Consider the following 15520-nt stretch of genomic DNA (forward strand, 5'->3'; position numbering starts at 1 on the left):
AATGGTCTGGTGTAGGCAAAAAGGTCTTAAAAGTATATGAGGGAAAGCTGGAAGCTCTCATTGGAGTCACACTGTGATAGCCTTGGATGCTAGCTATGGGAGTCTGTACTTAATTTGGGGGGCATTAAGAAGTCTTTGAAAGTTAATGTTACTGTTGACCTTCCTGCCGTGCATTCAAAGTCAACCTTTAATTCAACTCTGTGGAATTTAAATGTAAGTCAACTGCCGGGGTCTGGGTTCGTACAGAGCAGATTGGCAACCTCCAGGTAGTCTTTTGCCAATTTTCATCAAGGCAGCATATCATAATGGACACCATATAGTGGACTGCATGAGGACGCCTGGCTGCTAATCCTGGTTCACTAACTTGCTAGCCTTTTGACCTTAGAGAAGGCATTCATCTCTCTGAGTCTTCAGTTCTTTCTTATAATGATGGGAATAATAAACTCTGCCTGTTTTCAAAGTTTATGATGAGAGATAAATATGAAATAAAAATAAATTTCGAAAACGTAAACTTTGAAAGAGCAACAGCTCACAGGAGTATAAGGGTTTCTCCTTGAATTTTGCAGTGCGCCTCCCTGTTCTTTGGGATAAAAGATTGGAGAGGGTGATTCTTTCTGCCTCTTTTCCTCCTCTTTTAAATGAATTATTATCTTTTCACTCCATCATTCCAGGACTCAGGGCGTACTTTTTGAGAACACACCTAAAAGCTGTTTTGTTTTACCAGCTCTCCTTCAAAACCCCCAAATCATCCAGAAAGCTGTTGTTTCTCTTTCATCCCGTCATGAATTTTTATTCATGTGCAGATTGTATTAACTACATTGTCATTCTGACCTTAGCTTAAGTATCACCACTTAAGATATCCACCATCACAGGGCACAGCCACAGTATCCCTCATGGAATCTCTCACCATCTTTTTATTTTCCTTATGGAATTGCCTTCTTCATTTATTTGCTTGTATATTGCATGTCTCTTTAGCCAATAAGATTTTATTAGTTCATTATGTGGCAGACACTGTCGCAGGAACTGGGAAAATGTGAGTGGGTGTGCCCTTAAAGAGACAGACACATAAATATTAATACTAATAATAATCTATTTACCTATGTGTATGAATGTCAGTAAGTAAAAAGTGCTATAAAGAAAAATAAAGCAAGCTGAAGGATTAGAGACTGAAGGTTATTATGCCTTTTTTTTTTTTTTTGGTCAGAGGTTCAGGGCATGGTTCTCTGATTAGGTGCTATTTACTCAAAGACCAAAGACCAAGAGGAAGTAAGAGAGGGTGCCAAGCCTGTACCTAGAGAGAAAGTGGTCCAAGCACAGGGAATTGTGAGTGCAAAAGCTTTAAGGTGGAGGCATGTGCGGTATGTTGAAAGACAAGGTAGCAGGCCAGGGTGGCTAGAGTGCAGTGAGCCAGGGGACAGCAGCAGGCAGTGAGGCCAGAGGGTTAGAGGACAGGGCCTGGGCACCATCAAATAAGCTTTGGAGTTCCTGTTAGGATCGGAGATCTTACTCAGTGTGACGTGGTGAGCCTCTCCGGAGGCTTTGGGCAGAAGAGTGGTATCATCCCACTCAAGTCACGTCGGCAGCCATGTGGTGATGAGGCTATTAGGTGGCTAGGGTCAAAGAAGGGAGAACCAGCGTTATGTTGGAATGGACTCCTACCAACTCAGCAGAAGCCATGTGTGCATCTCTTCCTGAACCGTGCCCTCACGTCACTTGAAATTAGCCATGGGGAAGGTAATTCCATGTGGAAATCTGCAAATAATATAGAGGATTTCTTCTCCCTCCCTTGTCCCTTCCCCTTCTCGTCTTTCCTGCATTTCTTCCTTTCTTCTTCTTCTTCTTCCTCTTCCTCCCGTTCCTTCTTTTCTTTTTTTTACAATATTATATATACTTATTTATTATTTATAAACAAAGTTGTTGATGAACATTTACCAGCACAACTCTGAAGAGACCCTTAGAAGTGTTAGAACATTTTATGTAAAAGATGGTGGTGGCTTAGACTAGCATAGTAACAAAGGAGGTGATAGGAAGTGGTGAGATTCTGCAAGGAATCTTCAAAGGAAGCACTGACAGGTTTTACTGAATGACTAAGAAAATGGTTGAGAAAACATTCCTCAACAAAATAGTAGAGAAAATAATGAGTCAAGCCTGGCTTCCAGGTTTTCACCTTAGTATCTAAAAGAATAGTTATCGTGGATTAAGATGGAAATGGCTTCAATAAATGAGCAGTTTGTGAAATGAGTATTAAAAACCTGATTTCACACATATAAAGACTGACATATTAAGGTGTAGCCAAGTGGAGATATTGAGTAGAAAGTTGGATATATGAGCTTAGTACTCAGGAAAGGAGTCTGGATTGGAGATATCAATTTGGGAAGTATCTGCAAAGAGAATAGTATGATTCTGTTCTCCCTAATTTAAATGGGGGCTGATTGCATATCAGAACAGAGAGGCAATGCCACCATACTTCCACTGCATCTTTTGCAGACTGCTGAGTCAGGTGTTTCTTTGATGCTTTTTATAATTTTAATATAATTTGAGCAACCACATGAAAGTTGCCATGGATTGATTGAACCCTTACTTTTTCTCCAACTCAGTTTCATATTTATGCTTCTTGCTTCCTGGAACCAATCAGCTACAGCATCACTTCTCAAAATGTGGTCTCAGTATTGACTACATCAGATTAAATGGGTGCATTGTAAAATGTAGATTTCTGCATTCCAGTGTGAGACCTATTTAATCTTAATATTAGTCCGGGGACCCGAAAATATCCATTTTACAAAACAAATACGCATTGTCATTACTATGGAAATAACAATTTGGCCCCTCCTGTTGTAATGTTTAAATATAAAGTTTAATATCTTTTCTATGGTTTTGTAAGGATTCCCATGGCAAAAAAAAAATTGTTTATATCATTTATATATTTAAACCTGCCTGTACATATTCTAGGTTGTTCAGATTAAAATAGATTTAATTTCAGTCATATAGATTTCAATCTTAGTTAAATAGTAAAACCAAATTTAATCATCCTTTTTTTTTTTTGAAGAAAGTGTAATTTTAGGGCATACTGTAGATATACTGTTCAAAACAGGAAACCTGAGTTTTCAACTGTAGGTATTGGATTGCTATGGTAATTTAAATAGCAAATATTTCTGATTTTCTCATGTTTTGGGTGACAGAATCGTGTTGCATTTCCCAGCTCTCGTGATTTAGATGGGATAGAAAAGTAATTGTGACCAAGTCTGCCTGGGGCCAGAGTATTTAATTTCCAGTGTTTCTTCGTCTTACTTGCGTCTTTCTCCACATTTGAGGTGGAAGCTGCCCTGTTATCCTGCTTAGCTAAGATGCTACAGTCAGCAAAGCTTCCCTGCTAACCTGTAATGAACGTTTAATGTGAAGGAGAAATACTTTGTGATTTTAAACTGATTGGTACTCCAGCATCATCTAAAGCATCGTGACTGATTGTGACTTTCTCTAGCAAAAATGAGCTACTCTAACCTGAGTTACCTCCTATTTAACATGCTGACAGCGGGAATTGATCTAAGGTAATTCATTGCCCCAACAAAGTAGGGATTTTTTTGTCAATATTTTGACCTTTGACAAATGAGAGATAGGTAGGAGGTAAATGTCTCTTCTTTTACAAATTTGCTACTAATTAGGTTGTTTCAAAAACAAAAACAAACCAAGAAACAAATGTTACCAATCAATTTCTGCAAAGGTACAGACTTTCATTAACAATCAGGTACGAAACCAAATAGCTTGTTCTAAATAATCTGGAGGGAGTCTCTGTTCCTTGTCTTTTTAGGCATGCCATCCAGCACTTTGTAGAAAAATTTCACCGCAGAGCAAATGCAACTGTATTCCAGTAGCAGGAGCAATGAGCCTTCTAGTAGTACCGGGTGAAGGACCCTCCTTATATGTCCAGGAGTGGGTAGCAATTCAAATAGATTTTAGATCAAAGGTACCACTTCAAAGATGTTAGACTCACAACCTTTTCCTAGGGTTATTTTACTTTGTTCCCACAATGGGGAGATTACCCAGTGTTTCTTGCCAATCACATATCTTGATCATCATTTTTCTCATCAATGAAAAATTATTTGTAACTGTCTTGTAAATTACCAAGCTCCCATGGGTAGTTTCACAGTGCAATATTTGGAGACTTGAAGCATTTGCCACAGGTGCCCCTAGAGTATAAACTACTGATTAGGAAATGGTAGATCTTAACCAATGTAGAGAGTGGATCTCTGATTAGATTTCTTTAAATCTTAGCTAACTTCTTCTAGTGTGTACATTAAAGAAAAACCAAGGTACTGTGAAATCTCTCTACTGGAGCATTTTAAAGTAAAGTATAGGCACTAACAGAATTAATTATGGATTTTTGTTTATTTTCCCCTATGTTCTACTAGGACTACAAAAACCATAAAACTCACCAGAATCTTACATTATTTTATTCAACAAATGTAGATGTATTGCTTGATCAAGTAATGTGCTGCTTGATTTTTAACAATTTACTCAAGACTTTGTTATCAATATTTAACTAGTTTACTTCAATATTAAACAGATCAATAACCATTTGTTATTTAAACAAATGTTTAACCACAAACATACATATATGCATATGGATGTGTGTGTTTGTGTATGTATGTGTAATTGAACTGCTTATACAGCATGTAGTTTCTTAAACAAAAAAATAGATAATAGCATCTTAAAATTAAATCTTGAGACATTGGGTTATAAGTTTTAATTTTGCTTTTCTTTCTGCATCTTCATGGTCTGTAGAGGAGACTAGACTTCCCTAATGTTTTAGTTTCCAAATATTTTGCCAAGTATGAATGAACTAGGTCAACGAAGGAAAACATTCTTTCTGCAGCCTACATTAATATTCTGGTGTTTGAAAAACTGGACTAACCCATCAATCATTTTGTTAATATTTGTAGCTTCTCACAGAGTTGGAATATAACTTGTAAAACCTCATAAGTAAACATAGGTTTTTCAAATCTTTACCTCATTTTAAATTCTTTTAGTTACTGTTGTGAATAAAGAATTTCTGGATGGTTAATATCAGCTAATAAGATTAGTAAGGAATGAATTGTAAATAGAGCATATAAAATTACTTATTTTCAAATGCTTCTTAAAAACTTGAAATAGTGTCTCTAGTATTATAATTTTATACATTTGACTTTTTATGATATATTTAATGGTAACATTTAAAATAAAACTGTTTTTTAAAAGTAGCATTTTACTAGCCCAATGACAAAAAATGTTCGTAAATTGATAGATATTAAACAAATTGAATGGTGCTATTTTTTCTGTTCACTTTTGTCTCTAAAATATTTTTGGTATTTTGTAAACAGCAATAAAAATAGCAAGAGTAAAATTTGACTTCATGGAGACTTAACTGTGACTGGACCTCTTTTAATATTTTTATTAATTTTGACTCCTGTGAATTTTGATGTTTGGAAGTTATATATTTCCAAACTTAAAAAACAGACCTACAATAAATTAGATTGATTATTCCTGGTGAAGTACTTTACTAATATTATTGATATTATTGTGTAGTAGTTATTAGGGAGTCTAAGAGGAAGACTATTTTTATTATAGGGAGGATGGTTTCAACTGACAGGTTTTAAACTAAAATGTTTAAGCATTTTAGACATTCCATTTTAATAAGTATGTTTTAGTTTTAATTTTTTTAAGAATAAATGTGAAATGAATGATTTGGATATAGGTTAGTTTATGGAAATTTTTGATGATGACTATATATTGATTACTTTTCATTTCAGGTTATTGATTATTAAAATGGCATTATAAAGAGAGAGCTCCAAAATAACAGTAAGTCTTAATTATTTGAAAGGCATGTTGTTTTAATATTGCACTGTAACATGCCATACCATATTTGGTGATCTGTTTTCTCTATTCTAGTTTTGTATGCTACTGTAGGGCATAGAATGTGAGTAGCACCCCTAGAACTCAAAGTATATTTTTATGTGAAGCTGAAATGTTTTTAACTTGACTCAGCCAGTTAATAATTTTTGGATTTGGCAAGCTTCAGTACAGTCCTATTTTTGAGAAAAGCCAACAAAAGTATTTATCTTCTAATTCAATGTCCTTTTTTCCCTTAAAGAGATTTTTGTGTGCAAATGCTTATAAACGTATTGTTATTATAGTAACACTAACATACTCTATTTCTTTCTACTGCGCTAAAAATAATTAACATTTATGGTACATTTAAACTTTTGTCAGTCAGAAGATCTAGTTATTAAACCAAATGAAATAGGTATAGCAATACCTTCTTTATTGGAGTTAGATTATCTCTGAAAGTAATACACACTTACATCAGATGTTATATAGTACCATTGCTACCTCAAAACCACACATCCTAATATGTTTATTGTTTATAATAAAAACTTTAAATCAGTCATACATTTTCTTCTGAAATGCATACATAGCATATACAATGGACTGGTGGAAATACTGTACTATTTCTCATTACTTATTAGAATAATTTAAAATATTGGTTTTGGCTAAACGACTAATCAGCATTTTAGTGGAACAGATTTACAATCTTTCCTGACAGTAAAATATACTTTTTGTATATAACATTTCTTACCCAAAGACAGTTGGCACAGTAGTAAACTTAATAATCACCTTCAGAAATAAAACATGGAGAAACAATGTTAAATTAAAAACAACTGGCAACTTTAGATATACATATATGCATGTGTGTATGTTAATATGTGTATATTATACACACAGAGTTTATACAGGCATATAATAATATACCATTATGTATTATATATATAACATAGACATATAATATATATTTAAATAAATTATATAAGTATATATGTAAATTATATAAATACATATAAATATGTAAACATAATTATATAGATATGTAATTATAAAGGCAATAGAATCTAAAACTCAAAACAGACACATATAAAGAGAAAGTTACTAATCATTTCCTCCTGTCATCCTGAGGCAGCCAGTGTCAGAGTGTGGTGTGTGTTTCTCTACCTCCCTCATGAGCTTCTCAAAGCACAGATGCACATTTGTACATCTCTTTTGTTAGAAAGAGAGATGTGGTTTTGTTTCTGTGGTTTGTTTTTATACAGAAACTGTCAAACACATTGCTCTTCATTTTGTTTTTTATAGATACCCCTTCAAATTAATATATGGAATATTCCATATTAAGGCACGCTATTTTTAATTTAAGGAAATAAAAATCTGGATATTCATTGTCTTTCTTTTATCATAGCTGTAGTAAAAAGTACCAATATTGTCATGGACTGCAAATCTCAGGGATATTTTAACTCCAGATCTGATAATCACATGAAAATGACTCTGATGTCTATGGGAAAGCAGGAAACCAAGATTTACAAAGTGAATTGCAACTTGGTAGACACTGTTCTTTTACTGATCTATTCATTATCTAGTGCTATCTATCTCCAAAAATACCTGATCCCCATGGTAGAATACATGCTTCACTATGATATAATGGTTGTAGTTTTCAGACACCGTATTTGGTGAAAAAAATCACATTATAAAACCGTATGTCAGTAGAAAGGAATGAGTTAGGGAATAGATTTGCTAAGCTTCTACCAATGGTATAAAGGCGGATGCAGGATTTTCTTTAGATTAAGACTAGGTATAACGAAGAGAGCAAAAATAAGTTAAGCCATGGATTAATCCAAGTGAATACAATTCAAGGAAAATAAACATGATACAATCATATTTAAGAGTAAATAATATTCCTCAATGAAAATATTATAGCAATTTTGTTTAGAATGGCATAGGTCATCAGAAAGCTATGTATATATATGTATTATATATTGTATACACTCATCTATTACATATTTAACATGTATTACACACATATTAATGTCTATTATATACTCATATTTCACATAGTATACTGATATAGTATATCCACCATACTGTTAGGTGCATCTGACTTTTTCCATCTTAAATTTTGCATGCACAAAGTATATTTCTTGTACAAAATTTAAATCCTAACAATAATATAGCAAAGGTAGATCATGCTTTTGAGAAGCTTTTTGAATTAACAAGTGTTTAAAAGTCTTTGTATATATGTCTGTTACATGTGTGTGGTACGTGTGTGTGTGTGTGTGTGTGGTTAGCATTGAGCCTAAGTTCCAAGCAAACAGTGTGGGTCAGGCAGATTTAGTTCAGCTGAAACATAAGGAGAAAATTGACAAGAATGATTCAATTCAATCTATCAACATTGATTAAATGCTTACTATACACCAGGTACTCTTCTAAACGTTCAGGTTATAGTAGTGACCACAAAAAGTCCCAAGCAAACATGGTTCTTATATTCTATAGGTGGTGCTGGGGGCACATGGAGAGGAGGAAGACATTAAGCCACAAACCAAACAAATAAAAAGCATCATACTGTTTTTGACAGTGTCAAATAGTGCAAAGAAAAATAAAGTTGGTTGGGTGTCTATGGGGAGTGTTTCTTCTATTTTTGGTTGCAGATGATTTTTTTGCAGTTGGTAGCATCTGAGAAGAGACCTGCGAGAAGTGAAGTATGCTACCAGGCATAGCCCAGGAAAGGGCACCCCGAGGCAGGGAAAAGAGCCAGTGAGGTTTTCAAGGAGAGCAGAGTGTGGCATACTTGAGCTATACCAAAGACAATAAGATGGTGAAATAGTTCCATGAAAGGCCTTGTTGGCCATATCAACAATATTGGATTGTTTTTCCTAAGTCAATTGGGAAGCCCTTGGAGGCTTTTGATCAGTGAAGTCTCAGTTCATATCATATATAAGTGAATATGTATGTTTTAAGAGTTCACTCTGCGGCTGGGCGTGATGGCTCACACCTGTTATCCCAGTACTTTGCGAGGCCAGGTGGGCGGATCATGAGGTCAAGGGATTGAGACCATCCTGGCCAACGTGGCGAAACCCCATCTCTACTAAAAATACACAAATTAGCCGGGCGTGGTGGCCCACACCTGTTATCTCAGTTACTTGGGAGACTGAGGCAGGAGAATCGCTTAAACCTGGGAGGCGGACATTGCAGTGAGCTGAGATCACACCACTGCACTCCTGCCTGGTGACAGAGCAAGACTGTGTCTCAAAAAAAAAAGAGTTCTCTCTGCTACATAAAAACTAGCCTGAGAGGAAACTGGGAAATTGGTTCAATGCTTATGGCAGTACTTTGGAAGAGTGAATTTGTAGACACTAGGTGCTTCAAAACAGAATGATATTAATAACATAATATTTGATTTATAATTTATCTAATTCTCACAACAGAATAGAATAATATGTGTAGAGCTTTAAAGCAATACTAGCATACAGTAAGTTCCATGGAAATTCTAACTATTAACTTTATCCTCTTTATCATCATAATCACCATCATCATTATCCAAATGCTTAATAGATGCTCTTGGGGAACAGGTAGTCTTAAATAATGTTACAAATATGACCCTCTTTTCCTCACTAAAGTCAAACATAAGTTTAAGGATTTGAGGATGTGCTCTACTACAGAGTTGTTTAAGAATTTTACATTAACATCCAATGCTTTTTTCATCCTTAAGCTGTTGCATCAGTTATTGAGTTATAATTAAACCTAATTTAAAAAAAAACAGCTAAACTAAATTGGCATTATTTGTATTTACATTTAAAAAATTAAATCCTAATCAAACTTTTCCTCTTCATTTGTATGAAAATTTTGTCTCCAAATGTGTACATTTATTTTCAGCTGACTTTTCCCAGCCTGTTACTCTTAGATAGAAATGTCTTCTCTGTGCTATTGTTTTTATATGATTTTTTTCAACGCTCAACCCTACTTGATATACATACATATACACAACCATGTACAACATTCACTGTACTCTTTGAAATTCATGGCTTAGCACATGAAAAGTAGCATATTAAACTTTAAAATAATACAAATATATTTGGTTATGCTTGAAAAATATAAACGTTTGCAAAAAATATCACTAGCCGCACATGCATATATTCATATAAAATAATGTATATTAATAAAAACTTATACAGGCAATGATACAATCATTAAGTGTTAGCTTGGAAGTAGATGGTATCAGAAAATTAGAAAATAGTTCTTGTGCAAGTTATTCTTCTACTAATTGGTTCTTAGTTTCCTGAGGACTGCTTTCTTAAAAACAGATTTACATGGTATGCAAATCAGTTTTGTGTAGTGTTTTTGTTTTGTGGTTACTATTATTTTGCTTGTTTTATGTGTGTATTTTTTAAAGTCTGGCAGAATGATAAATGGTGCTAGTTTTAACTTGAGCTTCAAATACTGATTGATATTTTTAAACATACACCTTTGATACAATAACAAAACAAATAAAAACAGAGCGTTAAGTCAAATGGAGAAACTAGTACAGATAAAATGTTCTAGTTTTCTGATCTATGCCTGGCAAATAAATGTATGTACTTAGGAAAATTTGGTGTGTTTTCCTATGTGATACATAAACTGGATAATTTTAATATATTCCCCATTTTGGACATTATATTAGAGTGAGAAAAACAGAAAATATATTTAAAATCATAAAAAGTATGAGTAAAGTTCTGAGATTAAAATAACTCCATGAGTATTTTTTAAGAAAATATTTTCAATTTAGTGATAAATGAATTTGTATATGTAAGGCCAAATCCAAAATAGTCTAAAGCTAAGATTCAGGCCTGTCTCAGCTAAATTACATAAAATCAAATGATAAAAGTTGACACTTAACTCATCTTGGATTTTGGATGTAAAACATATGTTGCTGATGTTAGTTTGACATGTGTCAAACACCTTCAAAATGTATGTATGAATATTTATATTCTTCATACATACATGTTTATGGGATAATATTGAAATTAAATAACATTCTTAAAAAATTAATGTGACAATATCCAAACAGAATTGAGATCTCAGACGCAAAACATCTGTGTTTAGGCCTATTTGCCATTGACCTATTACTAAAGGACTTCTGAAAAATGTCCTCACAGAAGGCTGTTTGGCCTTTCATCCTGTTCCAAAGTGGGTGAGCATAGCTCAGCTGATGTCTACAAACTGTCAGATTGTATGAGCAGAGATTGTGTTTTTCCTTCTAACAGTGTAAGTTGCCATTGTTTAATCTTTTGATGTGGCTCTGGAAGAGAATATGGTCATTGGTACTCACTCTAGGGAAGAAAAAGAGCAGTTGCAGATGGAGGGAGGAGGATGCAGATTGAAGGACATAAAATAGTGGCAAAATACAGTGTTCCCTCTCCAGAGGTGAAGACCTGAGTCCCAGCTGGGAGACATGTATCAGTTTCTGTGCCTGGGAACATCACATCTTTGGCACCTATCTTGTGCTCAGTGTAAGTCCAGCATTAAGATATACGTATTTTTCCTACTCCATAGCATCTAAATGGAAACCAATCACATCATTATGGATAACAAAGAAGCCAAATTAAAAAACAAAAATAAAATCCTGCCTTTATTAGACTAATTGAGAGGCCCCAGGTTTTCACCATGCATGGTTGCTTTAGAACCTAACTCCCCAGCAAGATGTGGCTCCATTCTGCTAGGAAGCAGTCTAGAGCAGCACTATGCAAAGTGGGGTCCATGGGCCAGGCCCTTCTGAGAACAGTTTCATACCCGTTAGAAAACACAGAAGTACAAAAATAGAGAGTAAGCATTTAGAAAATTTTATAGAAAATCAACCCAACATTTGTGTCTATTGATTCAAATAATAAAATATGAATGTTTTAATGTCAGTTTTTACATTTAATTTCTCTAGTTATCCACTTTTACTGTAAATTATAAAACATTAGTTCATGATTTAGGAAAAAAATAGTCTGGCTTAGACCACAGTTAGTTTGAGAAGCACTGGGGTAGCACTTTTAGAGTTTCAACACAGATCAATATCAGACAAAGTGTGATCAATGGCAAAAGTATTTTCAATCCCTTGAAACATCAAGGCAACAATGAGGTTGCGTAATTACATCCCTAAAGAAATTCACATCTTTATTAATAAGCTTTGTCCTCTCTCTTTTCTTAAGTATTTATGTAAAAACATTCTGAATGCAAAAAGTCATATTTAAACACTAAATAGAATATCAGTAGAATTGCATTTATATGTGTTAAAATCCTATTATCATTTTACTGTAAACTTCTCTCCTTGCTGTTATTGCTTAACTTCTATAGGGCATTTGTATGTGGTCCTCTTAAAACATTTACTGGGAAGAAACTTAATAAAAATAAATTTATCAATCCAAGATGTGATTTCTCATGAGAATCTTGAATATCTGCATTTAGAAATTATATATATGGTCATTTATAGAAAAAAAGGAAAGATCTCCTTAAAAACTGGAATAAGAAAATGATTTATATAGTCATGCTAACAAAATATCTTATTTTAGCAACCACCTGTCTATCACTCTTACCAGTGAAAATTGTTCATAAAATAGCTGCTCCTTATAGCAAGGGGTAAGAGATATGCGAACAAGACTGCTTTTAATTTTGAAAAGAATGCAAAACAAAATTTAAACATAGACATCAAAAGAGAAAAACTGTTCTCCAATTTGTCACCAAGTCATTGCTCCCTATATTAAGTCCAGCAATTCACGAAACCCTCACTCAAAGTCATTGTTTGCAGTGCCCTATAGCAAGCTGGAAGTGTCTTTATATGTATTATTAAATTGCCGTTACTGCCATCTAGTGGGAAGAAATACTCCCTGTCACTATGTCAGGGATTGTACATAAAGCCCTAAAGTTCTAAGTGTAAAGGGAAAGCCACAGTTTGTGTGAATCGCAGAGAGCAAAATGGCAAACTGAAGACACAATCTCATGACAATAGAGACGTAATAGACATCTTTTCACCGAATAAGTTAAAGAGGTATGTGGGACGAAAAGAAAGGGTGTGGGGGAATGCATGCATTCACGAGAATTCATTTTGTGTACACCCAAAATTACATCTAAAGTATTATTTCTTATTGAACATAGGTTACCTGAACCAGGACATTTTATTACATGTAGACTTATTTTGTCTTTACCTTTTGAATGTAGATGGATTGTTTTGCATATGCTTAGTAAGTCTTAAAAATGAAGACAGCTTAAATCTGTTCTTAAAAGGTAAGGTTCATAGGAAACACTGTAACGTGGGAATCTTGTTACTATGCAGATTCAGACTCCCCAGGGGTCTGCATTTCTAGTAGCTCTTAGGTGATACCATGCTCCTGTTTATAGTCAGACCATACTTTAGGCAGTTACAGGCTTCCAGTAGGTTACCAAAGGGAAGGAGTCCACAAATGAAGCAAACTCCCCCACAGTATATTTCACCGCTTGTTATCTTGTTATAATGTAACAGACTAGTTCATTCAATGGCCTATACAGTCAAATTGCCAAATTCATTTCTTGAGTTTGTTGCTTAACTATGTAGGTAACCTTGGACAAGATATTTCACATCTCTATGACTTCGTTTCATCATCTGTGAAATAAAATAAATCATAACTAAATATACATATATAAATAGACATACATAAATAACTATCTCATGGTTCTTATGGGAAATAAATGAGCTAAAATCTCAGGATGAGCCATATGAAATTGCCCTCTTTATAGATTAAAAATAAACATCCGCAATTTTATATAGTTAAAACTAAGTATGTAAATTATTTGGTATAACATGTAGCACCTAGTGAACAATAAATGTTAGCATCTGCAACAATTGTCACTGGGTAAATTTATAGACACATGAATATATCACACCCTAAAAAGTTTCTTTCGGTGAAGAGAATTTTGACATCAAATACACATTATGCAGTAGCACATATAAACCACGAGGACATAAAAAAATCAAAGACTCTGGATAAAATTCATAATATGATAAGCCTGTTCTGGGGAAAATAGGCCATGAAAGTATCTATTGTTTTCTAAATTATTAGAGCAAGCATACTTCGTGTTTTTGAATTCTTTGTCATTCTTATGCTGTAAACATTTTTACATGATTTCAAGCTATGTTACATTCCTTAGTTGTATGGTGAATCATAAAATGTGTGATAAATTATTTATATTTATAAAGTTTTGCCTCAAATAATAATATTTAGCACTGTGCTTTGATGAAGGGACATTCATTTGTATGAAAAGCAGTTCTGCTTCTTTTGAGTACATTTAGTCACTTTTCTTCAATGAATAGATATTTCCTAATTTTGACCCTCAGGTTTTAAACTTTGCTTGAAGTGTACTAATTTTTGCTCTCGTAAAGTATTGTTGGCGAACTACAGAGAAGCATGTAACATACTATAAAACTATAAACTTTTAAATTATGAGTTAGAATCAGGTTGGTATTAATTTAAATTGATGTTAATGGTTACATATACAGGCTATCAACTGAGATATATTGTAATTCTTTCTAAGTCCTTCTTTTTCTAAAATTTGAAATCTTTTCAACCTTTCGATGTATATGAAATATTTGTTATAAACCTGTTTTATAATGAAAGTAATTTTTATTACCATGTAGTTTATAGACTAAACTTGTAAGTTTCAAGGTTAGTGGAGGAAAGAATTTAAGCCAGTATAATCTATTCCACATGGGCAACATAGTACATTTAAGGAATAAAATTATTAGATTATATTTATTGAATGATGAAACTCAAGGTGGTGTTATATAAAGGGATGAAGGAATTACTGAATTCTCTTTTTTTTGTTTTTTGAGATGGAGTCTCGCTCTGTGGCCCAGGCTGGAGTGCAGTGGACCTATCTTGGCTCACTGCAACCCCCGCCTCCTGGGTTCAAGTGATTCTCCTGCCTCAGCCTCTCGTGTAGCTGGGATTACAGGTGCCCACCACCATGCCTGGCTAATTTTTGTTAAATTCTCTTTTCCAAAGATGCAATACTGTTATTCTGTTGCAGCAACAAAAACTGGGTATACACACAAAATAATTGAAAACATGATATTTATACATCTAGGCTCATGTCAGCATTATTCACAACAGGCAAAAGATGGAAGCAATCCAGATGTTCATTGGAAAAATAAAATATGGTGTGTACAGACACTGGAATATTATTCAGCTGTAAAAAGGCATGATATTCTGATACCTGCTATGGCATAAATGATCATTGAGAACATTATGCTAAGTAATATAAGTCAGACACACGAAAACACATGTTTTGTGATTTTAATTATATAAGGAATCTAGGATAATTAAATACATAAAAGCACAAAGTAGATCAGTGGCTACCAGGGACTGAGAAGAGGAGGAAATGAGGAGTTAATATTTAATAGGTACAGAGTCTCAGCGTGAGATGATGAAAAAGTTCTATAGTTGTACTGGTGATGGCTGCACTTTACACTTAAAATGACTAAAATGATACATTCTATACTGTTGTGTATATTCATTTTAGTACAATAAGAATAATTTATAAAAGACGCTAACGAGCTCCTAGTCATCATATGACATAAAGGTGTCTTTTAGGAACGATGAAATTAATTTTTTAAAAAAAGTCTACTCTCATACCTACACAGCTATTTTCCGTCTGTTATGATAAGAAATAG

The 15520-nt window shown here is 33.9% G+C and overlaps 1 protein-coding gene across 8 annotated transcripts in view; it reads left to right on the forward strand.

The window, feature by feature from the left end:
* Positions 1–15520, forward strand: part of LOC100936428 (uncharacterized) — a 600254-nt gene that overhangs the window by 275315 nt on the left and 309419 nt on the right. For 6 of the 8 annotated variants that reach the window (XR_008517430.2, XR_008517435.2, XR_008517431.2 and 3 more), the window contains exon 1: positions 5783–5832. The exons of the other annotated variants lie outside the window; for them this stretch is intronic. The gene's annotated coding sequence lies outside the window, so the exon portion shown is untranslated. Of the gene's footprint in view, positions 1–5782; positions 5833–15520 lie in introns of those variants that run through there. 8 annotated transcript variants of the gene reach the window in all.

Source organism: Pongo abelii, chromosome 22, assembly GCF_028885655.2.
Source record: "Pongo abelii isolate AG06213 chromosome 22, NHGRI_mPonAbe1-v2.0_pri, whole genome shotgun sequence".
Classification (NCBI taxonomy): Eukaryota; Metazoa; Chordata; class Mammalia; order Primates; family Hominidae; genus Pongo; species Pongo abelii.